Genomic DNA, 27,528 nt, shown 5'->3' on the forward strand with positions numbered 1-27,528 from the left:
CTCATCGTAGATATGCTATCAACTTAACCTCTAACGCGGCAAAAATTGTGGCACGTTTGATAAAAGCGCGGCAAAAGAGACTAATTTGGCTATGAATAGAAGAGGCGTTTTCTTTTTTATTCTAATTCTCCTCGCAGCAAAGCAATAATAATTGCACCCGCGAGTTCAAGAGCAGTGCCGGCGTTATTAAGCTCTCAGTGAACGCACAGACATTCACTCCAAACGTGGTAACCGATAGATGTCATTTAGTGCACAGACAGTAAGCGTTACCAAGTGTAGAGTTTATGCTCTCTAAACTGGTGTAACCCTCACTTCATAGGTGCACAAAATCGGGCTTATCCCTTACTATGTTTATAGTGTACATACATACATACATACATACATACATACATACATACATACATACATACATACATACATACATACATACATACATACATACATACATACATACATACATACATACATACATACATACATACATACATACATACATGCATACATACATACATACATACATACATACATACATGCGTAATACATACATACATACATAAATCACGTCACAGAGCGGCTGGGATGCATCTCCAGACAAGTGTCGTCGTAGACAGCAAATTATACAGGTGTCTCGGCTCAATAAGTAGCACAACTCTTCCCTGTATATTTGTCCTTAGGTCGCCAAGATGGCGCCTCGTTGCCCGGGTGTGATTGTAGCGACGGCGGTAGACACGGAGCTGAGTAGAACACACACTGTCATCGCCTGCTTGCTTCGAGTTAGCCCCTGCGCTAAATAAATCTCTCTTTCATCAAGTGTACTCCTGCTTGTAGAACACCCGTTTCAACGCATAGATACAATAATATCTGTAAACTACAAACGTGTGAAGGGGTGTTAAGAGATTTAGTCTTCCGTCCACAAGCTTTTCTAACCAATAAATGTGGCAGGTATGGTGCAGGACCAACTGCGAGTTCACGTTGGAAAATAATAGTGTCTTCACATGTGCGCATATGTGAATGTGTGTCTATCTGCGTGTGTGCTCCGATCCTTATTTGTGAGTACGTTAGTGTGTCAACAAAAAAACTCTTGGGACACGAGCTCCATGCATGAGTGTGGAATGAAAACATATTCATATATAAAAGAGCGCCATATTGCATCACACGTTGCACCAAGATACCTATATAATTTATTGCTGATTAGGCACCATAGGACGAAATATGAAGAAATTGATAGCAGAATTGAGTGAACAGTGAACGGCTTCATTGTTTCACTAGAAGTACGAACGACAGAAAGTTGGCTTTGTTGTTTCCAACGAAACAAATGCTCCACGATACAGCGGATAATTCGCAGAAGGCCACATGGGCATGATTCTGTAAACATCGCCGTTAATGAATTAGATTACCTCGGTAATCTAATTCTGTGCCGTATGCGCTATGATTCGATCATATATACACACCCGAAATTAGATTTCCTTTAGTAGAGCTTTTGTTGTAACACTTAGTCACAGCCTCTAGCAAATTCACAAGATCATTTATACGGACAGCTTGCACTGCAAACGTGATTTGTTGAGTGCTTAGAACCTGAAATTCGCTGAACGGGATTTAAGAAACGCAGTTGCTTTCAGCATAACCAGTATAAACTTATACATATTTTATTGTGAGGTATGAAAAGAAGCATATACTTATACCGGAAGTGATATAGATAGTTAATTTTAGTATAACTGACAGTCCTGTTGATTCTAGTAATGTTGACAAGTCCCGTGATGGATACCTTATTTATATTATCATTAGAGTTCTTACGGCAACGTGCAGTAAAGGTATGCTTGTAGAACAAAAAGTCCCTTCGGCATTGTCAGAAGAACCTGATTGACGTGCTCTTGGTCATTTTTCAAAGCATGTATTTTTGCGAAGTTAGGCCAAAGCCTAAAATGACAGTGGGCAAAAGTCGATTACTTGCGTGCACGTATAATTACTCTAAAGTGTCTGGATCAGCACCCAACTCTTTATCTGACTTTACATTTTTTTCCTATCTAGTGCGGTAAACAGGAGTATGCTAATGTAGGGCAATGTCAATTACTGAACCTTTAGCACATACACACGAGGACAAATACAATAGAGACACAGAGACCAGCGGAGCATGTCTCTATAGTATTTGTCCTCGCGTGTGCGCGCTAAAGCTTCAGTATGCAACAAAACCAACCAGCCGTTCTTTCCGTGTTACTGTAGGGCAATGTCAACTGCAAACTACCGCTCTCAAGAACCCAAGCGCCCCCTAAACTTCTCACTACAGTAAGTGGCGCCAAAGGTCAGTGAAGTACTTCTCGGCGAGTACACTGCCACCATAAATATAAACGCCCGTCAAGCAAGCACGTCCAACTCCAACATAATTCGCTTGCACGGCCCCTGACGGCGTCTCTTACCTCACCATCCACACTGCTGCGTAGTTTCGTAGTTTATTTCGAGTCACCAATTTGTATTTTTGGGAGCCTTAATCACAGCTACCTTGAACATCATCATTCTCTCAATGTTCCCGAATAGAAGGTTCGTTCTTGAATACTGGGTTCTCTCCAAACCACGGTTGATTTACGCTCATATTGACCTGTGCGTAAAAAAGTGGGTACGTTAACTACATAAGCTGAGGCATCCAGTGAATGCCGAGAACATGAAACGCCAAGATCTTCTAAGTATACGCCTGAGCACACAGGCGTGCGCAGACTTTACCGTCAAAAGGAAGACGAAGCGTCCCCAACGTGCCTTCTCTCACTCGGTTGTTTCACTTCACAGAAAAACGGACCTTTCCATGTATATAATAATAGAAATGAATCCACTATACGTGTCTTTTTACGAGGACCTTCTTACGGTCTGCACATATTTGGCGCTAATAGTGTCGAGTGTACAGTTCTAAATTTGTATGCAACATCAGTCGTCCTCGGGTGCCATTATCCTCCAAAACCAGCATGCCCATACCCACGTAAGGAAAACAATGACAGGAGAGTTTGGCTGATCAACGCATTAGGCGTAACACACACACCCGCAGAGGACTAGGAATGGCGCCCCTCTCTCCTCTTCTCTGTCTGTGGAACGTTTTCTGCATAGGTCTCAAGCACTCGACGCAGACTGGATTCTTGTGCTCAAGAGATTCATGCAGTACATTATTTTTTGAAATAATTGTTTCTAATTTACATGCGCTATCTGTCTAGTATTGTTGTTAGTTTACGCCCCAGCAATTTCGGGGAGGGAGGGCCAGGCAAGCAGCTCTTGACAATGCTCCTTAGAATACGACGTGCCCTTCCCGCTGTATGTTGTCTCTTACCTCCTGTTGTATTCTCGACTCAACTCTTGTAATTTCCGTAACTCATGTAATTTTTTTTGACAATTGCTTCGCGAGATATACCGGCTGAGTACGTATTAGGTGGCCCGTAGATAATACTAGCCGGCGCTTGAAATCATACATTTCTACTGCTGAGAACAAAGTGAAGCGACAGGGACTACCCCTTCGCGCTGCGGGAGCTTGCACTTCTCTGCAATATTTTGTTGTATTCTAGAGAAGAATTTATACCTTTGTTTCAAGTTTCTGAGCAAGTCTTCAAGGCCTTGTTAATGCTCCACTTTAGCGTTCTGTGCATAGTAATCTTGTTCTATATTCATTCATTCACTCAGTCAATCATTCATTCAATCGTTCATTCGTTCGTTCATTCATTTATTTTCACTGTAAAATTTCTCAGACAATGGGGCAAAAAAAAGCTTCTCTTGGCAGCCTGAGGAGCTCTCGGCCCCCTTCCTTTATGGTTCTTTGTTCCAGTGGCATAAGTCCTATTTGCGAAAAGAATTGATATACTATATTCATGAAAATAAAGGTTCTGTGGCACAACGTGAAGGTTTGTTCACCGACAATCCTAGTTTGTTAGTGAACTTGCCATAAGGATTTCGTGAATAATAGAATACGAAGTTGTGTAAGTGTAAACTAACGCCTTTGATGTTCCTATTAGTATGTCAGTATGATTTCAAATGTGCGTACGCTGGTACCTGCTACTTCGGGAACTCCATGAATGTGTTACATACTTTTTGTAGACCTGGTCAGAGAACAACAAGCGCCGGCATGTTTCTCTCAGCATTAAAGTTATTTTTTCAGAAATACCGCTAAAAGGATTACGATATTTAGTTATTTAACTCCATGCCCATGCAGGAGAATATATGACTAAGATCGCATTTGCCCCGAAAAACGAGAAAGCCTTCAAAGAACTGCCTACCTAAAAGTAACATTACAGCCATCTTTTGGAAGCTTAGAGAGAACATGAATTTAAAGAAATAAAAAAAGTATGTCGAAGGCGCGCCGCTAGACATTGCACACAATGTCCGAGAATTCTGGGCATCAGAATCTCAACAGATGGTGTGCATGGTTATGTTTTTAATCGTTGAAGTGCGCACTGATACAGCAAGTGAGTTCTACGGGGTTCAAAAAGAGCCACCAAAAAAAAATAGGTGGCATCTGAATCATTTCAAGTGCCGTGAGGGGTCGAAAAAAACTAACAGAAGCAGTGCTCTAGAAGCAGTCGCCCCGCCTGTAGCTTATAGAATAATGTTACCCGGTTCATCGGGATCAGCTTCTAGTGCATGGCCCCTCCAGTGTTTACGTGTAATCTCCGAGGGGCACCCACTGTCTCCGTCGTCCTTGACAGGCCAACAAAAGAGGGACCTGTTCAGGAGTAGCAAATAAAGACGGTAGTGTGAGAACAGTGAGAATACAGTCACAAAAGAACTTATCGTTTTTTTCAAAAATGCCCCCGGGGTTGCAGATATTGTGCATGAAGCAAGAAAGGTGACACGGACGTGTAGTTTTCGGGGTGTTCCTGGCCACTTACGCTTCTTGAGAGTCAAAGATAGTTACTCAATTGGCTTTATCCAACTGTGATAGTTACTCAATTGACTTTTTCCAACTGTGACTCCTATTTTGAAGCACCTTTCACGCAACATACATGCAAGCGCTTCATTATCCTAAGAAACTGGCAAGAACCTGCATCCTTCCGCTTTTCTATCTCGTAGTTGTTTCTCGCTTGCTTTCCCGTTTTCTGGCACCACGCCACATGTTCACGGAGAAACGCTGATTGAACTGCAACATTGTATCTGTGCACCATGAACGGCCATAAACCCATAAGGTAGTATAAAAATACGATGAAATTTGTGGTAGATTCGGCCAATAAATTATGGAAGCGCCACCACTGACAGACAATCAGCTGGAGTGAAGACTAATAAAGCTGGGGAAGTACGAATGTCAGACGAGTTACCTTCGCTTAGGTAAAAAACGCTTTGAGGAAACAATTCTCTTTCTTATTACATCTCGTACCACATATGTATTGTGGAGTTTAGCCCTATACATGCTGCAACATGAACGTAAGAAACCAAGGCACTGCGAACTGTGAAAGTCAAAAGTGGCCAATGTTATGACAGTGACTTCTGAGTGTGTACGGTAACTATAACGGCAACGATGGCAGAGAAGCGCACAGTAAAATGGTTAGTGGTATAATGATGCTGTAAAATTTTATTTTAAATATTTATTGCTTCTAACAATATAGTTAAAAGATATGAAAATACCTGCGCACAAAGAACCTCTCAACTATCATATCCCAGCGTGGGCCAGCAGATAGAGCTTGAGACAGTTTGATGGCGTGAATAAAGCCGAGGAAATCCATCTTGAGGCTGATTTTACTTCACATATCATCGAGATCTGATGACCTCAGGATCCACAGAGCATTGATAGTGCAATGGATACCATTTCGACGAACACAAATGAGCGAATGTCATGAAGTAATAAGGCTTAGGACCGGCTAACTGAGTATACTGTGCAGTTGTAAGGTGACTGTTAAAGAGACTGCCCTGCCGCGGACAACACAGAGCGAAAAAACGTAGTGGGGTACTTTATCTGTGGCAAACGCCATGTTATGACGTGTTTCTTTCATTTAAATGCGTTGGCGCGTTTTGCTTATCTTGCTCTCATACATTTATTTTTAAAATGTTGCGCAGACTTTTTATTATTATGTGACCTCTCTCTGTAGATGTTACCGTTCGTTTGTTGGCTCATACAAGATTTTACAAGAAGCACTGACTGCAAAATTCGGTCGCTGACTGGACATCCAAATCACTACCGGTCGAGAAGAGAGCAGCTATGGCAACATAGCCATGGCTTGCTGAAAGACGAAGCAAGCTTTCATTGCTTTCTTTAACTGATTTAAATTATAACGTAAAATCGTAACTAACCTCGTACCTCTTTAATAAAACTCATGCTTTTATTGCCTCTTTTCTGTCAACTTTTATTCGCCACACCCGTTTCCCCAGCCCAGGGTATCCAGCCGGTCTCATAACTGGCTAACTTCCCTGTGCTTCCTTGCCTCGATCTTCCTCCTCCTGCTCCTCACTTTCGAAATATTTGTTGCAGGCATCACGTAACTAGAGCACTTACGCTAAGCGGGAAACACTAATATATTCTTAAGAAACACGTTCCGCAGATGCAGAGCTGCTACATCAGTGTGATTACGAAAATACGATAAGATTACGTTAATCACCCTAACTAATTACGGTTAATATTTACTCTGTCTTTACAAACCAACACATGAAAAAAACTCCCTGGGTCACTAACACATTGTCATATGATGGCTACATCGCAAAATCGTCTTCCTCTGTTTTTTTTTTCTCTCAAAACTTGGTGAGGTAGTTCATCGTACAGCAAGGGAAGAACAGCGCAAAACACCGACAAGAGAGAATAAGACAAGGACCTAAAGGCGCTGACATACAACTAATCTTTAGTGGCACAATGACCACGTTATATATACCAGAAGGAAGAACGAAAAAAGAGAGAAGCATGGGAAACAAGGTAATTGACACACACCGGGTTTCTTTAACATAGAACTTCCCACATGATATGGAAAATGAATTTACCACTGCAATGAAACACTTGTTGAACGTTGCTTTATGCTTCTTCGGACCTCCACGTTTAATAGCGTTGCAAATATGTCAGCACAGCTTTCCCAGCTGATAGAGGGCAGAAACACGCAAAGGAACCCCGCTTCCTGCCACCTTCTTTACGTTGAGGGAACGCTTATTTGCTTATGGTGCAGACTGAGGCATGAAGACCATCCGGTGTTCTTTGGTCGTCGATCGTTTTGTTTGATACTTCAATTTTTCAAGTGTGGTTTCAGGTCTTAACAGCTGTTTCTTTAGAGCAAAAGGAGGATTGCCCAGCAAAGCGACGCCGCCTTGCTAGACGTTATTGATCCGATACAAGTGCCTTGGCGCAGCAGATAAATTTTACCCTCATATGGCACAAAGGGGCAGGCAAGATATGCTTCCAGTATGAGGAAAACCTATCTGCAAGCGTGCCTCTGAGCCTTAAATATCAACAACTCTGTGCTCAACAATACAAATCAGCACTGTTTTATAAAAAGTCACAGCTTTACCGCAAAGTTGAAGCGATGAATGCGATAGCAACAAATTGGAATGTCACGCCAAGAATGACAAGCAGACCGAAACGTTCTCTACGTTGTCGACGCGAGAAAATTCCCCAGTTATTGTTTAGATGTGTTAAAAAAGCGCCTTTTTTGCAAATGGAAAATGTGCAGTGACTGCAGTGACCTTTGTGCACCCGGTGACTACAACACAATCCTTCCGGTGAAGGATTTTGTTGTAGTCACCGGGTGCAATCACTGCCAGAAGACCAACCTCGTGCCTCAATTTGCGAGACAGTCTTGTCATATCGCACACGCATTCCTACGGGATAAACAACTCTACTAGAATTTCAACTCCCCCATGGAGTATGACTTATGCACATGTTAAACTCACGGTTCCAGGCATAGGGTCAAAAGCCCGGCTCTCGTGTCCAGCGCTAAAGCAGCTTTCTCTTCTCTCGTTATATGGGAAGTACGGTGAGCATACTCATCTATGTACTGACACTTCAACTAAAGGGGATGGGTCCACAGAGTCGGTGATCTTTCCTGCAACAGCGACAACGGTGAAGTTTCGGTCATCCTAACTAGACATCATCGACAGCTGCAGAACTTGCTGCTCTACGTAGCGCAGTTAAAGTCGTTAAACACCAAGAAGCCAAAAATGGAGCGTGTTCACGGACTCTAAGGCAGCACTCAGTGTTTGATATTCGCCTTACGCCGGAGACCTCATGAACAACTAGTGCTGGAAATTAGAGAGCTGCTTCACCACCTTTTCGACGAAGGGCACAGAATCACGTTTCAGTGGCTTCCAAGTCACTGCGGCATATTGGGCGACGAACATGTCGATGCAGCTGCTCGATCAGCACATGAAGATGTTGAAGAAGAATATATACCATTTTCAAGGACTGTTGCTGCAATGAGAATTCGTAAAATCGCTAATGCAGAATTAAAATCCCCGTGGAACCCCGTGTGCTTACGGCACACACGACTGCATAGACTTGACACGTCTCGCCGACTCCGGCCTCCGTCTTGACTCTCTCGACTCGAGACAATGGTGCTTTGCCGGCTATGGCTTGGTGTCACCTTCACCAAAGCTTTCGCCTTCCCAATCGGCATGGAAGACAGTGCTGCTTGCGGCCATTGTGGCAAAGACCGCAACTAACTGCTGCGTTAGCTCTCCTTGACGACAGACCTTTGTCTGAACAATCAGCGCTTCAAAGGCGACATGATCTGTGTGCTCACAGGAAATCATTGAAGGCCTTACTGAACTTTTCGCGTGCCAGTGGCCTATTGTATAGACTCTAGCACCCCAGCCCTTTATTTTTTCGCGCGTCTATTTCCTTCTTCGCTTTCTTTCCCATCTTTCTTTCCAATTTCCCCTTCCCCTAGTGCAGGGTAGCAAAACGGAAGCTCCATTTTCTGGTTAACCTCCCTGCCTTTCTCTCATTTTATTCTCGGTCTCTCTCTACCGGTGAAAGCAGAAGGTATGCGATTTTCCCCACAGCAATATAAGCGCGCACACACGTTAACACCCACCTCCCCTCCTCTCCTCGGGGCAATGTACACGTGGGAAATGAGAGCGCATGCCGCCGTGTCGTGAAGATCTGGCGGCGTGCGCTCTGTGTGCCATCTCGCTGCTAATGCTGAAAATACGATAGGTCCTCCAACATGGCCATCGCCAGCGTTAAGTGGTAGATATAAATAGCCGGCCGTCTCAACGTCGAAGGAGGTGCTTATTCGTGGCTCAGAGGTTAACGCCTCTCATTCACAAGCAAGAGGACCGATGTTCCATACCGCGCACCAGAGTTTTTTTTTTCTGAGTTATGTCTATTTCTTGTTTTTTCATGTATATAAGTACGTGTACATATACGATGAATGACACCGACGTCAACGCCGACGCCAGCGGAAAATCCAGCCGAGAGTGTCCATTTATTTGTTAACGTAATAAAATACTCCGAAATACTACATGCTCTCATCGTGTGGAAAAAGCTATGTTGGCCAGATGGTGCACTCCATCAATGATAGAGCAAGGGAGCACGTTCTCACGATAAGGAATGAAGATGGTGCGCATTGAAGCATGCATGTCGCTTCATGTGGATGCACATCACGTTTCACGCTGATTAGGATGCTGGGAAAAAGAAAGAGCAAGGTATCACGGGAAATTTTGGAGGCATTCCTCAAAAAGAAAGAGGGTACTAATATCGACAGCGAAACTTCACGGATCCTGTATGAGTCCGAAGCATGGTATCTAGGGAGCATGTGCCCTATAGTGTGATTAGGTAAGGGACAACCCGAGCACGTTGCACTTGCCCTGGTGAGAAGTGGGTGTATGGTAGCCTATTTGCTCAAGGAATACACAGTTGCAAGTGGGCTCCGGTCCTGTGTACGTGTTTTGTTCGATTTTGTGGTGGTGAATTTCGCACGACAGTGTCGCGTGTTTCTTTTTTCAACCGTTTGGTTATGGCGTCAAGTTGAGGAGACTTCTATTTTAGAATATATTACGCTTGAACTAGACAACCGTGTGAATGTTTACATTTAGAAAAACATTATTTCTGCAGTCGTCTCTGCTTTTTAGCTGAAGCCTCACTTGGCACCCGCCAACACAAGCCTCGCAGACACATATACCGTTCGTCGCAGCACTCTGACGGCATCGCTTAAATTAAGAAATTCGCATACATGGTGACGGCAGATTTCCCCCTAAAAATGTTTTGTGAGAAACCCTATGGCTGTGGCGAAGAGATAAACACGGTTGAAGAAACGAAGGGGAGGCATGCATGGTTCTGCCAACCTGCTCGTCTTGGGCAGGAGGAGGTTTCTATCATGCCTTGTATGCGCTGATAACCTCTTGCTTCCACCTTCTTGGCTACTATTTAGCGCTTTTTCTCACTGGTAAGTCATTGTCTCTGGTATAGTGACTTTATACTTGTGCCCGCGTTTGCGCGCCCTGGCTTTTAAATGTGTGACACACATTTCAAACTCTTCACTACATCATGTCTTCGGAATACGCATCTCGAAAGAGCAACAGTTGAATGGCTCGTAGATTTATTGATCTCTTGACCCTTATCGGTTGACATGCTTTTTCGGTACTTGCAATCATGTAGACCTGGTATGATCTAGTTTTATTTTTCTGTTGAGAATTTTGAGTGAGATAGGAGTATAAGGTAGTCTTAAGGGCGTGTGTTATCCTGTAAAAACTTTGGCACCTAGCACAAGCAACGGCACCGTACAGTACCTTGGGTGCACGGTGCCTGATTGCGTCATACTCTACTGTCTTGTCATAACACCTCCCTCTTTACAGTTCTTTTTATTTACCTCTTTTTCCTACAAGAAGTAGCAGACCAGAAAATCGCTTTGCAGGCTGAATTTTCATACTTTATTTTATTCAAAAATGTATTGCTCCTTATGCTCCAATGGCAGTAATGGAAGTTATTTGCGCAATTAGGTACTCAGCGTTCAACCTAGGATCCGCCTATAAGCGTAACGTGATAAACGATGAAGGTAGACTGATATATGAAGCACACAAAAATGTGGCTGTGTCTCTTAATCGCGGCGGCTACGGTAAGCACCGTTGTTTGTTCGCTCGTTTTGCTTGGCCTTAGACCTGCATGCGTTTGAAATGGCACTGGAATGCAATTTCCTTGCTGTGTGGTGCGATTGCTTGCACGTGAAAGTCATAACCATGGTCATTTGCAGCTGAAGAGAGAGAGAGAGAGAGCAACTTAGTTAAAAATAAACGAACTTCAGTCCAGGTCCACTGAGAGAGTTTTTCACGCTAAGCTTAGTCATGAACAAGACCTGTCAGCTAAGAACATATGGTTAGCTCATACGCCCCAATGTAATACAATATAAACCACAGCAGCTCCCACAATAGTTACTGTTTTCCGAAAGAAAAACTGTAACTTAAACTTCAATCCACAATTTCATATTGGTTTCATAGAGGTTCATACCAGTTGAGCCAAAACATTTTTTTTTCATCATCGATTTGAACCATGCGCGTTAAGTTCTGAGCAAATGGCTTTTCTACGAGGACAAATACCAGGACCCGGAAACTGAGTGCCAGCCTGAGCATCAAGAAACATCCGCGATTGTAGCCATTCTGTGAATGTGAGGTTGATGCGGATGTTCGCAATAAAAGAATTAAATTAACTGTAAACGACCCTTTTGTTTATTCATCTTTATAAATCACGTATTACGAATTTCGTATTCAGCGAAGCGCGGCAACTGGTTGACTTTAGCTTTTAATCCTTGCCTGCACTCACCCTTACCCCTGGCTCAGCGATAGCAAAAACTTTATTGCGCTCTGTGATCTTGCTCGTTTGACGTGCCAAGAACAAATATGTGGAGAAGCTCAAGAATACGTGGAGCACATTCTTCTGCATTGTAAAAAATCGTGATGTACCTCGAAAGAACCTTCTTCAAAAACTCAATTCTTTGAATAAACGACCTCCATCAATTGCAATAATATTGGGTCCATGGCCAAAAGGAAAGCTACAAGCCACTGCAGCGCGTGCAATCGTTCACTTTCTGGATGAATAAAAAAATAGCTCAAAATTACTAAACAAAAAAACAAATGTACGTCACTGTTAACTGCGGTATGTTTCAAAACAGTATTTGTGTGTTTCACTACGATATTTGTGGGAAAACCTTTCTGAAAACAGTTCAGTATTTAAGCGACAATATCACCTTAGACATTTTATTGAACTTTCACGTTTTTTGTGTCAGCACTGAAATTGGCGGGATTACTTGTGTTTTTACAAACTCAGTGTGGTGCAGACACGTTTGTATGCCATGTAGACACATTTCTGTGTGGTGGAGACACTCAGTGTTGAGAAACGTGAACTAATTGTGTAAGGTTTGTGTTCTATACATATGCATAGCCTTGTGTTTACTACAAAATGTGCGATGTTGACTTTTGTGCAAGAGAATAGGAGTAGCCGGCACCACCCATTGGCACCAACCTCTGCTTACATATATTTAATTAAAAAAAATAATGAGACACCCCATTGAACTTGCTGCGAGTAGAAGCTGGAGTAGTCCACGTCAAGCAGGTGAAGCATGTACTCGGCGAAGGTTGCTTAATCAGGGCATCACATGTTTTTCGGAGCAGGATAGTGTCTAAACTCAGTTTTTTCTAGTTCCGCAAATGTTTTTAAGGTTTATTAATGACAACGAGTGAGATCAAGCATTCAGGTTCATTATTTGAGCAGCTGATCACTTTGCATAATGGTAATATTGGTTACAGGCGGGGGGGGGGTTAAGGCTTAACGCTAGAAAACGTTTGATGCACGTTAAGAGACACCGCAGTGCAGGAATAAGGACATTTTTGTTTCCCGCAATTTTTTATTATGCATTTCAATTTAAATGCACGCGCCTCGAATAGTTTTGCTTCCACGAAAAACGCGGCTACCACAGCCGGGATTTGGTGACACATGCCCTCCTCCGGGTGTGTGTCACTGTTTTAACGCGACAGCGTTAGAGAGCTTGCCTCACAGAAATCTCACCGACGGCGTGGTTCCCGTTGGTTGTGAGCGAAAAATCGTGCGCTAGCGAAAAAGCAAGTTACAGAAATCGCCGCGGCAGGCCGCTACTTGTCCACGCGTGCGCGCGCGATCACACTAAAGAAACCGCGTAGTCTAAAAAAAAAACTAGGTGCCCAAGGTCACGAGGCGTGGTTAACGTAGTTTCTTTGCCCCTTCCACCCCTCCCTCTTTAGCTTCCAGTGCTTTCGCCGGGACGAGAGAAGAGATAATGCAATTGCAGCATGCGACAAACCTTCGTAACTCCACCCGCACTGTACAGATTCTTAAAATTATTGCGGCGTTGAATTTGTTAGGCAATACGCTCTTCTAGGTAATTCATTTCATGGTTACTTGAAGAAATGTTTGAGGGCCCTTTAACGCATTTTTTCGACAGGTGTCACTACGAAAACGAGCCTATTCGGCGATTTCTAGGGGTATTTAGGACGTCTCAAACCACGTCGAAAAAGGTTGGGATAGTGCAGCTATCACCGCTAAATATCGAAAGAACTTTCAAACATCCCTAAGAATGGACAATCATGTCCATCTAGTAGAAGCAAATATGCCTTTCCAGAGGCGTTGTTCAAGCAAGCAGCAAATGCTTGATATAGTTCTGCTATCTGTAAGTCATTGTAATATTTTTATGGCCTCCGAGAGGGCGAGCGTCCGGTGTGTGCCTTGGATACCATACGACTCTTGCTTTAGATCAAAAACCTGTATGTACCATTTGCGCGCGCGTGCTGGTACAATCTACTGCATACATGTGTGTGTGCGTGCGTGTATGTGTATGTAACAAAACATATTAATAAGTATGCACTTAGCGGTTGAAGGGCGCACTAGAGGCCGGATTTCTTTAACATATTGAACTCTTAAAGGCGAAGTTTAAGGCTCCCGCACTTTTCTTAAGAGTGTTGGACGATGCACACGACGCGGATGTGACATTATTCATGTCATGACTAACAAGTTGTATTAGTCTAACTCTTTACTTTAAAACAGGCCTATGCACTTTTCGGTAGTAGTAGTAGTAGTAGCCCTAGCCATAGCAGCAGTATTAGAAATATTAGTAAGTAGTGGAAGTAGTAGTAGTAGTAGTAGTAGGAGAAATAGTAGTAGTAGTATATACCACAATATAAGGCCAATCATTTTGACCACCAACTTCACCAGTCAACGCTGTTGCCATTCGGCGCCGACGTAGTCGAGTCAAATGGTGACCGAAAGGAAAGAAGAAAGGCCAGAAAAGAATGGCTGAGACATTGGGCAGTAGAAAGGCAACGTGACAGGTCGCCTATGCAAAAGCACAATCGGTACAGCAAGAGTCAGATCTATATTTTGAAAGAAAATTCGAGGGGGTTGACCGGGTGATTCCATTGGATACACCGAAGGATTTGAATATCATGTCATATTGAGTGATGAATGAGGTGCGGAACGGGATGTAGTAACGCTTGTCGAGTTAAAGCTGGAGCTGAACTTTCTTGATTGTAGGTGCAGAGGATCTTCCTGCCCGTCTTCGCGGAGCTCTCACTGAATGCTGAGGATGTCAACTAAAAGAAGAACGGTGATCGGTGCATCATATAACAATCTAGCCAATGTAATTTCACATTACAAAGCAATAATATTTCTGGAGTCGCCATACTTGTAATTTCAGATGCTTCAATATGAATATACAGGCGCTCATCAATAGTTCCACCATAAGGCACATTTGAGGAAGTAAAATGCTGCGTCCGTATTTCAAGTATTCGCAGTTGCTTTCCAATTTTCCAAGTTTTCGGTGCTAGGTACGCCAGTGTGCGGGGTGTTTCCTATTTGTCCTGCTGTTTGCGAGATTTAACTTCTCTCACGAAGCATCCTCTCTTTAGAGCGACAGGAGACAGGAATATGGATGATCGCCGAGAGCGGGCCCGTGTGATGACACTGTGAAGCAACTCAATTTTTGGTGTTCCCTTTGCAAGAACGGGTCACGCTTATCGCCTACAAGCACGCTCACGCCATATCGTTAGAAGTTCGCTGACGTTTTCACGTGATTTATGAATGCGATCAACCTGCGCGATCGCAACATCCGCTTTCGCTCAATAAAACAGCACGTCTATATATAAACGTTTGCATTTGTTTGTGTCGGCCAGCTTCGCAGCCTTTCTTCGCACAGTCGCTCGCGCTGTACTAACCTAGAAAACCGCTCATGCATTCCTATTCAGGTTTTGTAAGTTATCACTTTAAAAAGATTGCATGGTATAAAATGACACTGCAAGCACCATGCATAGACCCTACTTACTTTACCATGCGTAGCAGTGTTGCCAGGTTCATCGATGTGGCATAAAAAGCCAAACAAACTGTGGCCCATATGAAAGCGAAGAAAATTATTTGAAAAATATTATATTCAAATATCGCCAATAATATTTGCAGTTTTATTAGGTATCACACTTTCCCATTCGATCATTGCAATCCTCTTAACAATCCTGTGGTACTCTACAAACCAGTAGAGTTCAAGAACTTTGCAATATCAATGTTCAGGCACTTCTAAAAGCAACCACCACCCAATAGTTGAAAAAATACGTTAATTAAAACTGCGTCTCACTTGTCTGTTACCTTTGGAAAGTGTCCTTCCGTGGTGTGACGTGGTCTATAGGACCAGTTATCACCAAGTCTGCATTACATTACACCTGACGTAAAAGAGGTTCAATGAATATTGTTTGTGTTTTTATGAAAAAGTTTCTGAACGCGTGCAACACCTTTTGCTGCCTGCCTAGTGAATATTCGTTTCATGCCCCTTGCGCCGCCTAAAAAAACAGCAGCCTAAACGAAAAATAATTTAGGTCTTTTACGGCCGAAAACGACATGATTTTGTGAAACGTCGTAGTGGAGGGCCCCGAAACTTTTTTAGCCCTAATGAAAGTGCGGAAGCCAACACCGAGATTCCATCCCTCTAGCATATGGTTATCTTGTTCGACCACAGTCGAGCAAGATAACCAGCAGGCCGTTCCGTTAGGTAGTGTGGTAGATAAACAATTTTTTTTTTGATAAACATGTTCAAGGCAACGCGAATGCCACGTGAAGCACGAGCGCTGAGCCCAGGTGCCGAAATCGAATGTAGACTGAAACGCGTAAGCTCACTATTCATGACCACTGTCAGGTACATCGTTGATCAATCTCTGTAGCATATGAGCTCAAAATTGTGTAGTTACTAAAGCCTGCACCACTAACCGCGTTGCACATTTAATATGATTAAAACAAGATTATCCTCTACGTATTGGTGAAGTTATACAGAAAACATGATTAACAAACTGCCACTTCTGTTTGTACAAATAAAGATTCAATTTCTTGGCCTCTGGTCTGACGTTTGGGCTTGAAATCACGTGGTTTATATGCAATTACAGCCCAATTATTGTAACGATGTTGAAGGACTCGGGGTGTAATCAAACGTATTTATTAAAGGGCGAACCTGTGCTCACAGCTTGAAGGGACTGTGGTCGTAGCACGTTACTGCAGAACACCAAAGATGTCTCCTTCTTCTACTTCTTCAAGAAGAGTCCCAAGCGCGTGGCGCACATCAGCCGGGTCCAGCTGGGTTCTCGTTCTATCATCATAGTCTCTGCGCAACACTATACGGCGTGCATGTATGTCCCTGTGCGCGCGGTGATGGGTGCGTTGTTTGAATGCAGTCACTATGTCACGGCAATATAGCTGCCGGAGAGGTTCAGCTGCTAGGGTTTGGCTGCGGCATGTATAGGACGGCTGTTACGCTGTCTCTATAGTGCTCACGTTAAAGTTACTCTTCAACGTAGTGAGATTTCGGGCAAAACAAAAAGAAAGGAATGACACCAGCAAGGACGCTGCTGGTGGAAACGTGGTTGTATTCGCGTGTGTGGTTCTCTATGCCGCATAGATACTGAAAAAAAGTCAGCCCACGAATCTTGAAGTTATTGCGCATAAATGTTTAAAAAATGCGCCTGCTGGTATAGCGATAAATGAATAAAACGTTTGTAAGTGCGCACAGACATGAATCAAACTGCCGCTTAATAACAGGGCGAAGACGAGCAGGAGAAAAATAACCGAGACATTTCTCTAGAGTGCAGCTCGACGTTTAAGCACCATATAATAACTGCCACGGTAGCGAAATTATCGTACCTTCATGTTGAGGAAGCATAAAAGTCCAATGGAAGGCTATAATATGGGTAGTCTGCGTGTATCCATGCGTCGCTGACCTCTTCCCCGAGGACTCCGCCTCACTCAGAAAGTCGTGCAGTGAGAATGTATGAGGCAGAAAATTGTGACACGTCGTGAACCCAGCTTCAAAGCTAATAAATGGTATCGAACCCAGTTTAAGGCGAAAGGCCCAATGGGAATTTTAGTGATCTCCTAATACTTAAGTAAAAAGGTTCTTAGCGATTTGTGTTTTATTCATGTCTACGAAACCTTCTTGTTTGTCTTTTATTTCGTACGTTCCTCGAGGGAAGCAGCTGTAGCGAATCCACATTTACGTAATCATGAGATCACTTGCAAAAGTCGAGGCCACTGTGCCCTACGTTTGGCAATTGTGCCGCTGGTTTGGCGATTGTGCCGCTGGCGTATAGCATACTATTATGTAAAATTTTCAATACAGTATCAAAGTAACTACAATTATTTAAAGTGCTTTGAAACATCACAAGGTTGAATCGCCAGCGAAAGTATTAGTAGTTTTGTTTTTGTTTTATTGAAGGCGGGACGCCTTTTTTTTCGTAATATTTTTTTCAAGCGTGCGAAACAAAGCAATCACAGCAATACACGTTTAAGAGTAGCTTTTGTTGGACAGTCAAGTATTTAGTCCAACCAGAAGGATCATATTAGCAGATGATGCCGCATAACTGATTGCATTTACGACGTAAGCAGATTTTTTGTCGAAACAAAACGGGTCTTCTTAAACCATAGCTTTCAAGGCCAACTCCGGCCATTTTTAGAGTTCAACAGATCTCCGTGTCATTCGCTGTGTATGTTCCTTTGCACATCTCCGTTACTTATGCACAATTACAGACTTGAGAGATGCTCTGACTATTTGCCAATGAATTTCGAAGATTGCCTAGAAACGCTCATCTAGTCTACCAGAATTATTGGCAACGCTGTCTAGTTGATGTCTTGCTTGACAAGTCAACGAAATAGACGCAGTCAATGGCATCACTTATTTTAGCCTTTGTAGCGTTTACTTGGTTAATAGTAATGTGAAGGCGGTAATGTTTGGCATGGAGAAGCTTCCTTCCTTTCTCCGTGAGGCTTGGCCGGCGCTCCGCTGGTTTGGCGAGTGTTTTTCTGTTCCTGTGCATGGAGAGTGCGAAGGGTGGTAGTTGGTGATGCGTTTTGGGCTACACCAACCACTAACTAAAGACGCAGAAAGTTCGGTATTTGCGTTTCTTAAGTGTGAGTGCTCTCCGTGAGAAGCAAATTAGTGCGATCAGGTGGAACAACTGGTTACCGAGCGAAACAGCACGCGTGCATGTTCCAATCATTTCTCGTCTGAGTCGTACACGTCATGGTCACCGCTGTCTGACATCTCCGAGATACTCTCAGTCTCAAACATGTCAACTGACGCTCGGCGTGTTTACCTCTGCTGTGTGTGCCTCCTCGTCCTTGGTTCTATAGTTTTTCATTCTCCACGCTGGCGGGACTAGCATGGTTTGTACAACTTTGGTTCTTTCCAAGTAATATGCCGTGCGTAGACACTGCGATCAATTGGGTATCGATTTCTTTATTGCGTGTTTTTGCTTAATAACAAATATTTTCAAATTATCTGAGCATTCAAGATAACGGATGCGTGACAACAGTAGCTCAGAAGCCTAGAACCATTATTACCACGACATTGTAAAACAATTACAGGAGCCTTTCAGGGCTTGTATCACAGCACATGCAGTTTTGGCATCAGCGTCGTTGATGGTCCTCAAAAAATTGGCGTTGTTTGTGAGAAAAGTTTTGAAAAAGATGCAAAGTAAGAAAGAATAAACGTATTCAGTTAAGTCGAAATGAAACTCAGGATTTCGCTGTCTGAAGCGGGTATTCTACCTGGGAACTAAAGCAGTCGCGAAATTGTCTGGGAAAGAAACCCCATACATATGCTGTGCAATTTTAGGAGTTTCCGTAACGAAGGTAGTATTGCGTATAGTAGAAGCAACAAAGGGCGCCTAGCGTTAAAACATGCAAACCTAGTCAGGGCTAGTTGGTTTAGAGAGTTATTATTTACAAATAATACGGGCATAACTATTCATTATCAGCCACAGTGCACACGGCGTGTGCAGCTGCACGAGTGCGCGTGTTACCTTACAAAAACGTATAACGAACGTGTAATGGACTTTTACCCAGACCTCAAAACGAAGAACTAACACTTGGGTTGCCCTTCGCCATTGCAGGCGTGGTAGGAATGTTCTATGATAGCTCTAACATCTCATGCTGTGCCACAGACATTCTTCTCTTTGCAGCCAGGGGTCTACAGGTATGCGAAGTGCGGCTAGTGGTGCGGAAGGCGACGCGACTGGAATCTCTGTTCAATATTGATGCACAAGAACGCTGCACCGAAATGTCTAGGCAATCTGTACAGGGCTATGTGCTTCCCGACCTTAATGCGAAACCAATGGAATATATAACGTAGAAATAAGTGGAAAAGGGGAACTGGCGATGCTGCCGAGGTGATGGAGTCACGCATGTTGCCACCTCATGTTGCAGCGCAAATATATTTTTTTATGGTCATTGATGGCTTATATGTGGATATCGGTTGCATCAACCGTAACAAAAGAATGGTTTTTCGACTCAGCAAAAGTGAATAGAAAACTAAAAGCCTTAAAGCCTCTCAATGCGGAAGCCAAATCGAAAGAGGTAAACAGAGAAAGAAGAGAGTATTCCGGGAATCTGAAATGCCAATGCGGTCGCTATTTATTTTCTCTAAGAATTTTCTTCCCGAACAGTTTTTCACGGTGAACCCAACCTCGACTGAAAACGGGATTTTGATAGAGCACCAACTTAGCCCGCTACACAAAATATGCAATGGCCAAGCTGCGTGTGTCGTGAGCGTTTATGTTTCCTACATAGGCTTAAAAACCTCTCTATCAACCAATAAAACGACTGCCTACACTATTTGATTTGTTTTTTCATTGTGCGATTATGTTCATGAAATCAGTACATGTGCATTGAAGCTTTGCTTCAGTGGATCAGAAATAACGGCCACGACTCAGGATATAATGCAGGGCAGGAACATGCAATTGGCTAATGGAATCTGTCTGATGATAGGTCGTATACCGCAACTGCTATCCCAACTGTCTTTATTAAAAATTATGAATGTGTGGGAAGTATGTCACCTTCATTACTTTTATAAACGCTATCTGCTCTCTTTTTCTTCATTAGCAAAGCAGTAAACTAGACTTCGCAATTATGGCTGCGGTTTTGAAACTGTATGAGCGTCATATTACATGTCAGCAGTAAATATTTGAGTGAGATTTCAAGCCGATGGAACATTTGTAAATCTTCAATAGAAATTAAAATGCCAGCATTTGCATCAATATGTTTAGTGTGAAAATACAAATAATAATGCAGTGTCATAAGACAATTCCATTCATAGATTGATATGTGGGGTTTAACGTCCCAAAACCACGATAACATTATGAGAGACGCCGTTGTGGAGGGCTCCGGAAATTTCGATCAGCTGGGGTTCTTTAACCTGCACCCAAATCTGAGCCCACGGTCCTATAGCATTTCCACCTCCATCAGAAACGAAGGCGCCGCAGCCGGGATTCAAACCCGCCACCTGTGGGTCAGCAGCCGAGTACCTTAGCCACTAGACCACCGCGGAGGGGAGTAATAAGAGAATTCGAGTAAGTCATTGAACAAATTGGCATTTTTTAGTAAAAGCAATTGAAAAATAATCTCATGCCGCCTTATTTCTCTTCGTACGCATCTGTATTGTCAGTTCTGCTCTTACATGATATCAAGTAAACAACTAAGAAAAGGTGTTATTATTTAGTGCATCAGATACTTTAAAAAATAGAATACAATTATATAGTGAATTGTGGTTTAAAGGTCACCACAACTTATCATCTTGAAGAAGTGGTGCTACATGGTCTAAATGAGCTGCAGGTATAACAAGTCTTTCGTTGTTATCATGGTGGTTATCATATAAACTTCATCTTTGCTGTTTTGAAACAACTGTGTGTAAAAAATCTGCGAATCCTGATGAACAACTTCGTAGAAAGTTTCACAACTTTTGGTTAATCTGTTTGTTGATAGCGACGTAAATTTCTATACTTGGAAAATTATAAAACTTTCAAAGAATTGATCTAGTCGTTTATACTTATTTATTTCAAAGGTGCCACAACCCTGTGATATGAGGCCTTTACCAGAAGTGGTCCGAAATATCTCCGGAACAAAAATGCATTCAGAACAATGAAGAACCATGCACAATAACCAAGCGCATACAAAATTAGAAATATGCATAGGTATGCGTGTCGCTCTTAAACGTGGTTACAAAAAGTGATATCAAAAATCATATTTGATCCATCCGTCATATAAATTGGTAAAACACGAACGTAAAACGTGTCCCTACTGAAGTGGTTTAATGTTTTCCGTACATTAATATAGGAGAGCTTGCGCAATGTCTATTTGTGTTTGACTGCTATACCACCACCTAATGTGGGTGAATCCACGTCTACGCTTAGTCATACATCTCCATCCTGACAGCTAACGTCGATCGTTAATAATTAAGCAAGCGCTTGGAGTCATACGTAAGTGTGAAGCCAGAGGAAGTGATGTGACAGCCGGCAGAACGCGACTGATTGGACTCCTAGATAGGGCTGAGGTCCCCTAGTGGCAGCATGTTGGAGTTATTGAACGCCACAGCCCGACCAGAGATTGTAACTATAAAAACGAAAAGAAGAGAAAAGTGAGCCCCGTAACTGTCTGCACCAGTTGCGACTTCTCAACAGTAGCTCAGAAGGGATGGGGGTGGGGAGGGATTAAAAGGATAGTATTGAAGGTATATATATATAGAGAGAGAGATGCACAAGGACAGCGAGCGACGACAGAAGAAAGATAGGAAAGATGAAACACGGTGGGGCACCACTGGCGAGAGCTCTTTTCGGCAACAGGGGGTGGCGTAGGGCTAAACCAGTTGGCTAGAGCTACGCTGTCGTCGTCGTAGGGGGCCGGCGGCAGGAGGTGGCGTAGGACCAACCCTGTCGACCAGAGCTTGCGAGGGCACAACTGGTCGGCACGGAATCCAGCGAGCGAGAGACCCGACCAGAGGGAAACATAATGCGCGTTGTATCTTGTCTGTTGGCTGGCCACGATTTTTCACGGGGATAGATGACGAAGGTAACTGACACATCCAAACATGATAATCCTGACACGCAAGTCATGTAAGGCATCGTTAACTTCCACATCGTGACATTGTGCTAATATTAAAGTGACTTATCAACCTTTCTCATTCGTGCTTCGCATATCATCGATTCCCACTGTACGCAGGATCTGCCAATTTTGTTTTTAATACTGAGCACACCTAATTTGAGACGTAAATGAAGCGACGGAAATACGTCATTGAAGTCTTTGTGTGCTCCTGCAAAACTAGATTGCCCTCGGCTCGACAGCAAATTACCCCTCTTTTCGTTATCACTTGCTTTCTGAAATGGAACCGGCGGTTTTGACCTAAAACGACATTTTCGCTTCTTACCTACGTCAGATTGAAACTTTTTGACACGTGTGTTGAAACTAGCTGTGACTTCAAATGCAGGTTTGTGAATAATTGAACTTATTGTTCATTCTTCGAGTAGTTTTCTTTTGCCGCCTAATCCCCCCAAGAGCCCATGATTTGCCACATAGGATCCCGCTATGTCGGCCTCATGTGGCCTGAAACCCAGCAACCTGATTAGGTTCCCAACCCCTGACCCACATGTGAGGTTCGGATGCGAGCGGAAGATGACCGAGGGTAATGTGGACGGTATTGGAACAAGCCGAGCAGAAACGAATATAGTATGTAAAAAAAAGAAAAGGTCTGAAATGCACGAAGAATAAGCCAGAACATATCTTCTTCTTGAAGGCGGAATTTACTATCTCCGAGTGGCCATGGAGCTGTTGCAATGCATTCCTAGGCGTAGTTTCAGTCGTTCCCCGAGAGATAGATGATGCGAGACATGACCAACCACGCGGAAGTGGAAAACGCTGTACGGTGGCATGTTCTGTGGACACTTAACAATTCCTCCTGGCTTCTTATTTTTCTACTACTTCTTAGTTAATGCCTCATCCCCACATTTTCCTTCTGGCCGTTTTTCTAATGCCCCCTTATTGTGAGTTCGCTTTTTTTACGTGTTGATTCGTTTGCCCTTACCAAATGTTTCTTGAATTCAGATTTTCTAGCAGGCATATCTCCTGGTTTATCATAGATCCTTACAGCTATAAAACTATCTTTTTGGGGCAACTCTTGTTATGACCACGTCTTTCCAGTTTTTCAGTCACTGTGATTTTTATGTTCTCGATGAAGTTTTGTTTTTACGGCTGATGAGCCGTCATCTATGACCAAAGTGAATAAATAATTCAGGTTGCTGGTGAATCTATGCTAGAAGCTTTCATGTCTTCCATTCCTTAAAAAAACACTATTGAGGTAAATGTTTTTTCGTTATAGTAGTTTACCATTTCACATTTCCCATATCACCATGTTTGACGGATTACGGTTAGTAAAGAAGCACAGAGAGACAATGTGGATAACAATGCCGCCTTGAAAGTGTCACACCAAACACCGTGATGTCATAAATTTGCATGGTGTTTACTAAGGCCTAGTAGCTCTTAAAATATACAAAATCATCTCTCTGTCTGTTTATGGCCAATTGATTAGCATAACAAGTTTTGAAAAGTTTTGTCTAGCCAATGTAGACTAAGTACAAGTCCGCTCTGAAATTCGTGATGCCCATTTCGGCAGAAATTTCAAAGAAACAGTGCTTTGACATTCTTTTTATCTGATAACAATGAACTTGGGATGGTAGGACTAGTGACAATGGAGTTCTCAGCGGGCACTTTACCAATGAAAACAAGTTCATTGCTTTTCATTTTAGCCAAGGAACATTGCGCTCTTTCAATTCATCGTTCTGCTGCTCATTTCCTTATTTTGCTCGGCATTCCTCGAAGTTACTCGGTGTCTGTTCTAGAAGAATAACATATAGTGACCATAGGATGTATAGCAATATCGGTAATATTGAGGAATATTCAATTGGAATGTAATTGATGTCTTTTCTTGTTGTTTTTGTTTTGACCGCTCAGTTTCTTCCCTGTAGCCAATGGCAACAAAAGAAGTCAGTATGTTAAGACGATCTGAATGAATTGAGATAATGAAGAACAGCCAACATATGGACAAGAACCACAATCTGACACGTACCTGATGAGACCTAAAGTTTAGCACTACACATATACGACGCGTTAATAATTTGGTGCATTAAAGATTGAAATATACAAACTGTGTTGACCACACTAGACTTACTTATAGTACTCTAGTTTTCAAGACCACCCTCTTTTAGAGGCTTGCCAAAGACCCCCAGGTCAACACCTACATGTTTGAGCCTTCAGGCGAGACGATTGTCCTAGTAAATAAACGAGTAACGTTCTCCAGCAAGTTTTGTGGATGGATACATGTAGTTGCTTTGTAGTGGCTAGCGGGACAGTCATGCCTAGTCGGTGTACATTGCCGATGATGCCAAGCAGTCCACTCACGAAGACCCCCATACACCCCGATTACATTTGTGCAGAAAACACGCTGCTATAGGGGCGATGATAGCTATAGCGCGAGAACAAAACAACGACACAGACACAAGAAGGACACGAAGGACACGTGTCTCTTCTGTCTCTGTCTCTGTCTTCTCGTCTCTGTATCGTCGTTTTGTTCTCGCGCTATAAGTATTGCCATGTCATACAAACTAGCCCAAGCTGCCACAATTCTAAGCTATAGGGGCCTTCGCTCATTTCCTGAAGCAATGTCGAAAACTTGAGTCATTGATAGCGTATGGAACGATCACTGATGTAAACTAGAAACATCAAGAAAGCTGCTGATTTCATCGCGGCTCTCCCATCATGACGCAACTACGCAGTACCACTTATAGTTAGCAGCTGCTGTCAGAAAGGCATCACTCTTTTCTCATAGCCATTACAGAAATATGCCTTCAGTTGTGGCTGCTGGAACTGTGGCGAAATTATGGAACATCTATTGTGCGCTTGTGGTCGTTTCGTGAGCAAAAGCAATGTTTCTACACTCTACGTTGAAGGAACTACGTGACACACCATTTCGGCTTGAGCTTCTACGTGTCACGAATCAGCAAAGACATGCAAGCATTGGTATTGTTTCAAAATTGACCAGGCTATAAGTGATCGCTTGTAGGAGTGTAACGAATAGACGCACACGAGCCTTGACTGTCGTTTTTCTGTCCTAATTGTTTTTGATATTTCTACCCTAGTCTAGAATACCCCGGTGTAGAAACCAGAAGCGCATCTCGTTGACTTTTCTGCATTTTGTTTGCGTTCTCGTCAATATTGAACACTACCTAGCAATCGAAAAAGACTTCACAAACACTTCAAAAGACTTCAAAACACTACCTAGCAGCAATCGAAAAAGACTTCACATATTTAGAGCGCAAAAAAATATCTGGCAGAGTGACTGATTTTAGCTCTGATGACATATATTCTGGGAGAACACATGGCTTTCTAGGCTTATAACATACAAACGAAATAAATATATGCACCGGCTATACTGACATGCTAATCTGGCAGACGCTTCTCCTAAGTCTTCGCAATACTTCCCTGCAATTTTAATACTGTCGACGAAGACGGAACACCACAAGGCGAAATCGTGCATATATAAAACTAAAACAGTTCGGAGCGGCTGTAAGATGGCTCGAACGTGAAGTGCTAAGAATGAGCCTGCTCAGTATCAATGATGGAGTGGCCACCGCACACATCTTCGAAAGTTTCTACTACTGTCATCCTTATAACTGGCCTTCTAGTCACTGCCTTTGTTAAAGAATGCTATCATACGCGCGCAGCGCCATGTTTTTATAGCCGTTTGTCATAATTAGGAAACTGCAGCTGAATGAAGAACTGTTAACATTGCCAAGTTGAGTCTGTAGCTGTTGTTTAAAGCTATTTTACACATTCCAGCAACATTTAAGATACTGACTAAAGCGAAATGTGCACCCAGCTTTGTGTTAGATAAATGATGACTGTGTTTGATGCTTTGCCTTTCCTCAAGGTATGGACTACCCTATAAATCAAAATTTAATAAAGTAAGGCACCACTTACTGCGCTTATGTTCCCCTTTCTGCGGTATAAGTGATGTCGATACTACTCGTCCCTCAGGTCCACCTTCATAATGTTGCAGGTGACGGATGACAAAGGAGAACGGTGGCTGAGAGGTGGGTGGGCAACAATAAACGAAGCAGTATTCGCGTAAATAGCACCATGGGATGATAAGGAATTTTACTCCTCTGCCATAATATATTACATAGCCTCGCGCGATTTCTTCACTAACATGAAGCCTGTATAATTTTTCCAAATTTGTTCCAAGCACCGGCGTGCCTCTGTGGTTAAGTACTCCGCTCAGCACCCACTTTCAAAACTAATGTTAAGTCTAGTATAATTTTTTTCATATTTTTTTTATATCAGTCAGTTACTTTATGTCTATCGCTTGCGTCACTGATAGTGAGGTGTAAGGTCACTTCCACTGCGAGTGGAGACGCAGCTCTATGAAAGATTGAATGCCTGAGAGTTGTGATCTAATATATGAACGCCTTGTACCCGCGGCCGAATTCGATTATGTAACTTCCTCGTCCTGATTGCAAAACAATGGCGTAGGCGCGGCTCAATAGTAGAATATAATTTTTGTGTATGACTTAAACTGTGTTCATTATTTCAGCATAGGGATAAAAACAAGAGCAGAGTTCGGGGGAAAACCGAGTTTGGAAAGGATTAGGAATGAACCAAGCATTTGTCAGAGCACAACCAGCAAGCAAGGGCAAAAACTCACTGGTCAGCTTTCCAGACCTGTATCGCTTCTTGATGAAGATGCGCCCACTTGTCCAAACGTTTGCTCTAATAACACTCTCTATTAAACAACTTTATCTCGCTTTACCATGCGACTAATTCTACGAGCGATCACGTAATAAAGGTTAAACCTTACCAATTCCGCAATTGAGCTTATAAGAGGCATGACGTTGTCTTTCGATTTCTGTGCTGTGTTGGCAAATCAAGGATTGTTGTTGTGTCAAGTATCTTTATGTCCATTTTAAGTAAATTAAATCGCTGCCACTACCAATTGGGTTAAAGCACCGTGTTTGACTAGACGCTGTGAGTAGGCTCTTTCGGCATCAGTTTCGAAATACTATCTTTTTTGAGGATTACTTGATGCCTGCAGGTAACTATCCCATGCAGTGTGAGTGGGTCGTGACGAGGGCTGACAGAAAACTGCATGCGTGACGCTTTCTTTCCTTGTATTGTTGCGCTTTTTAGGGTATCATAGCTGACTATGCAATCAAAAAGTAAATATTATGTTGCAAGTCTAAGTGAATGGTGTCATATACAGTGTATATCCCTCTAACACTCTC

Source organism: Rhipicephalus microplus, chromosome 5 (genome assembly GCF_043290135.1).
Source record: "Rhipicephalus microplus isolate Deutch F79 chromosome 5, USDA_Rmic, whole genome shotgun sequence".
NCBI lineage: Eukaryota > Metazoa > Arthropoda > Arachnida > Ixodida > Ixodidae > Rhipicephalus > Rhipicephalus microplus.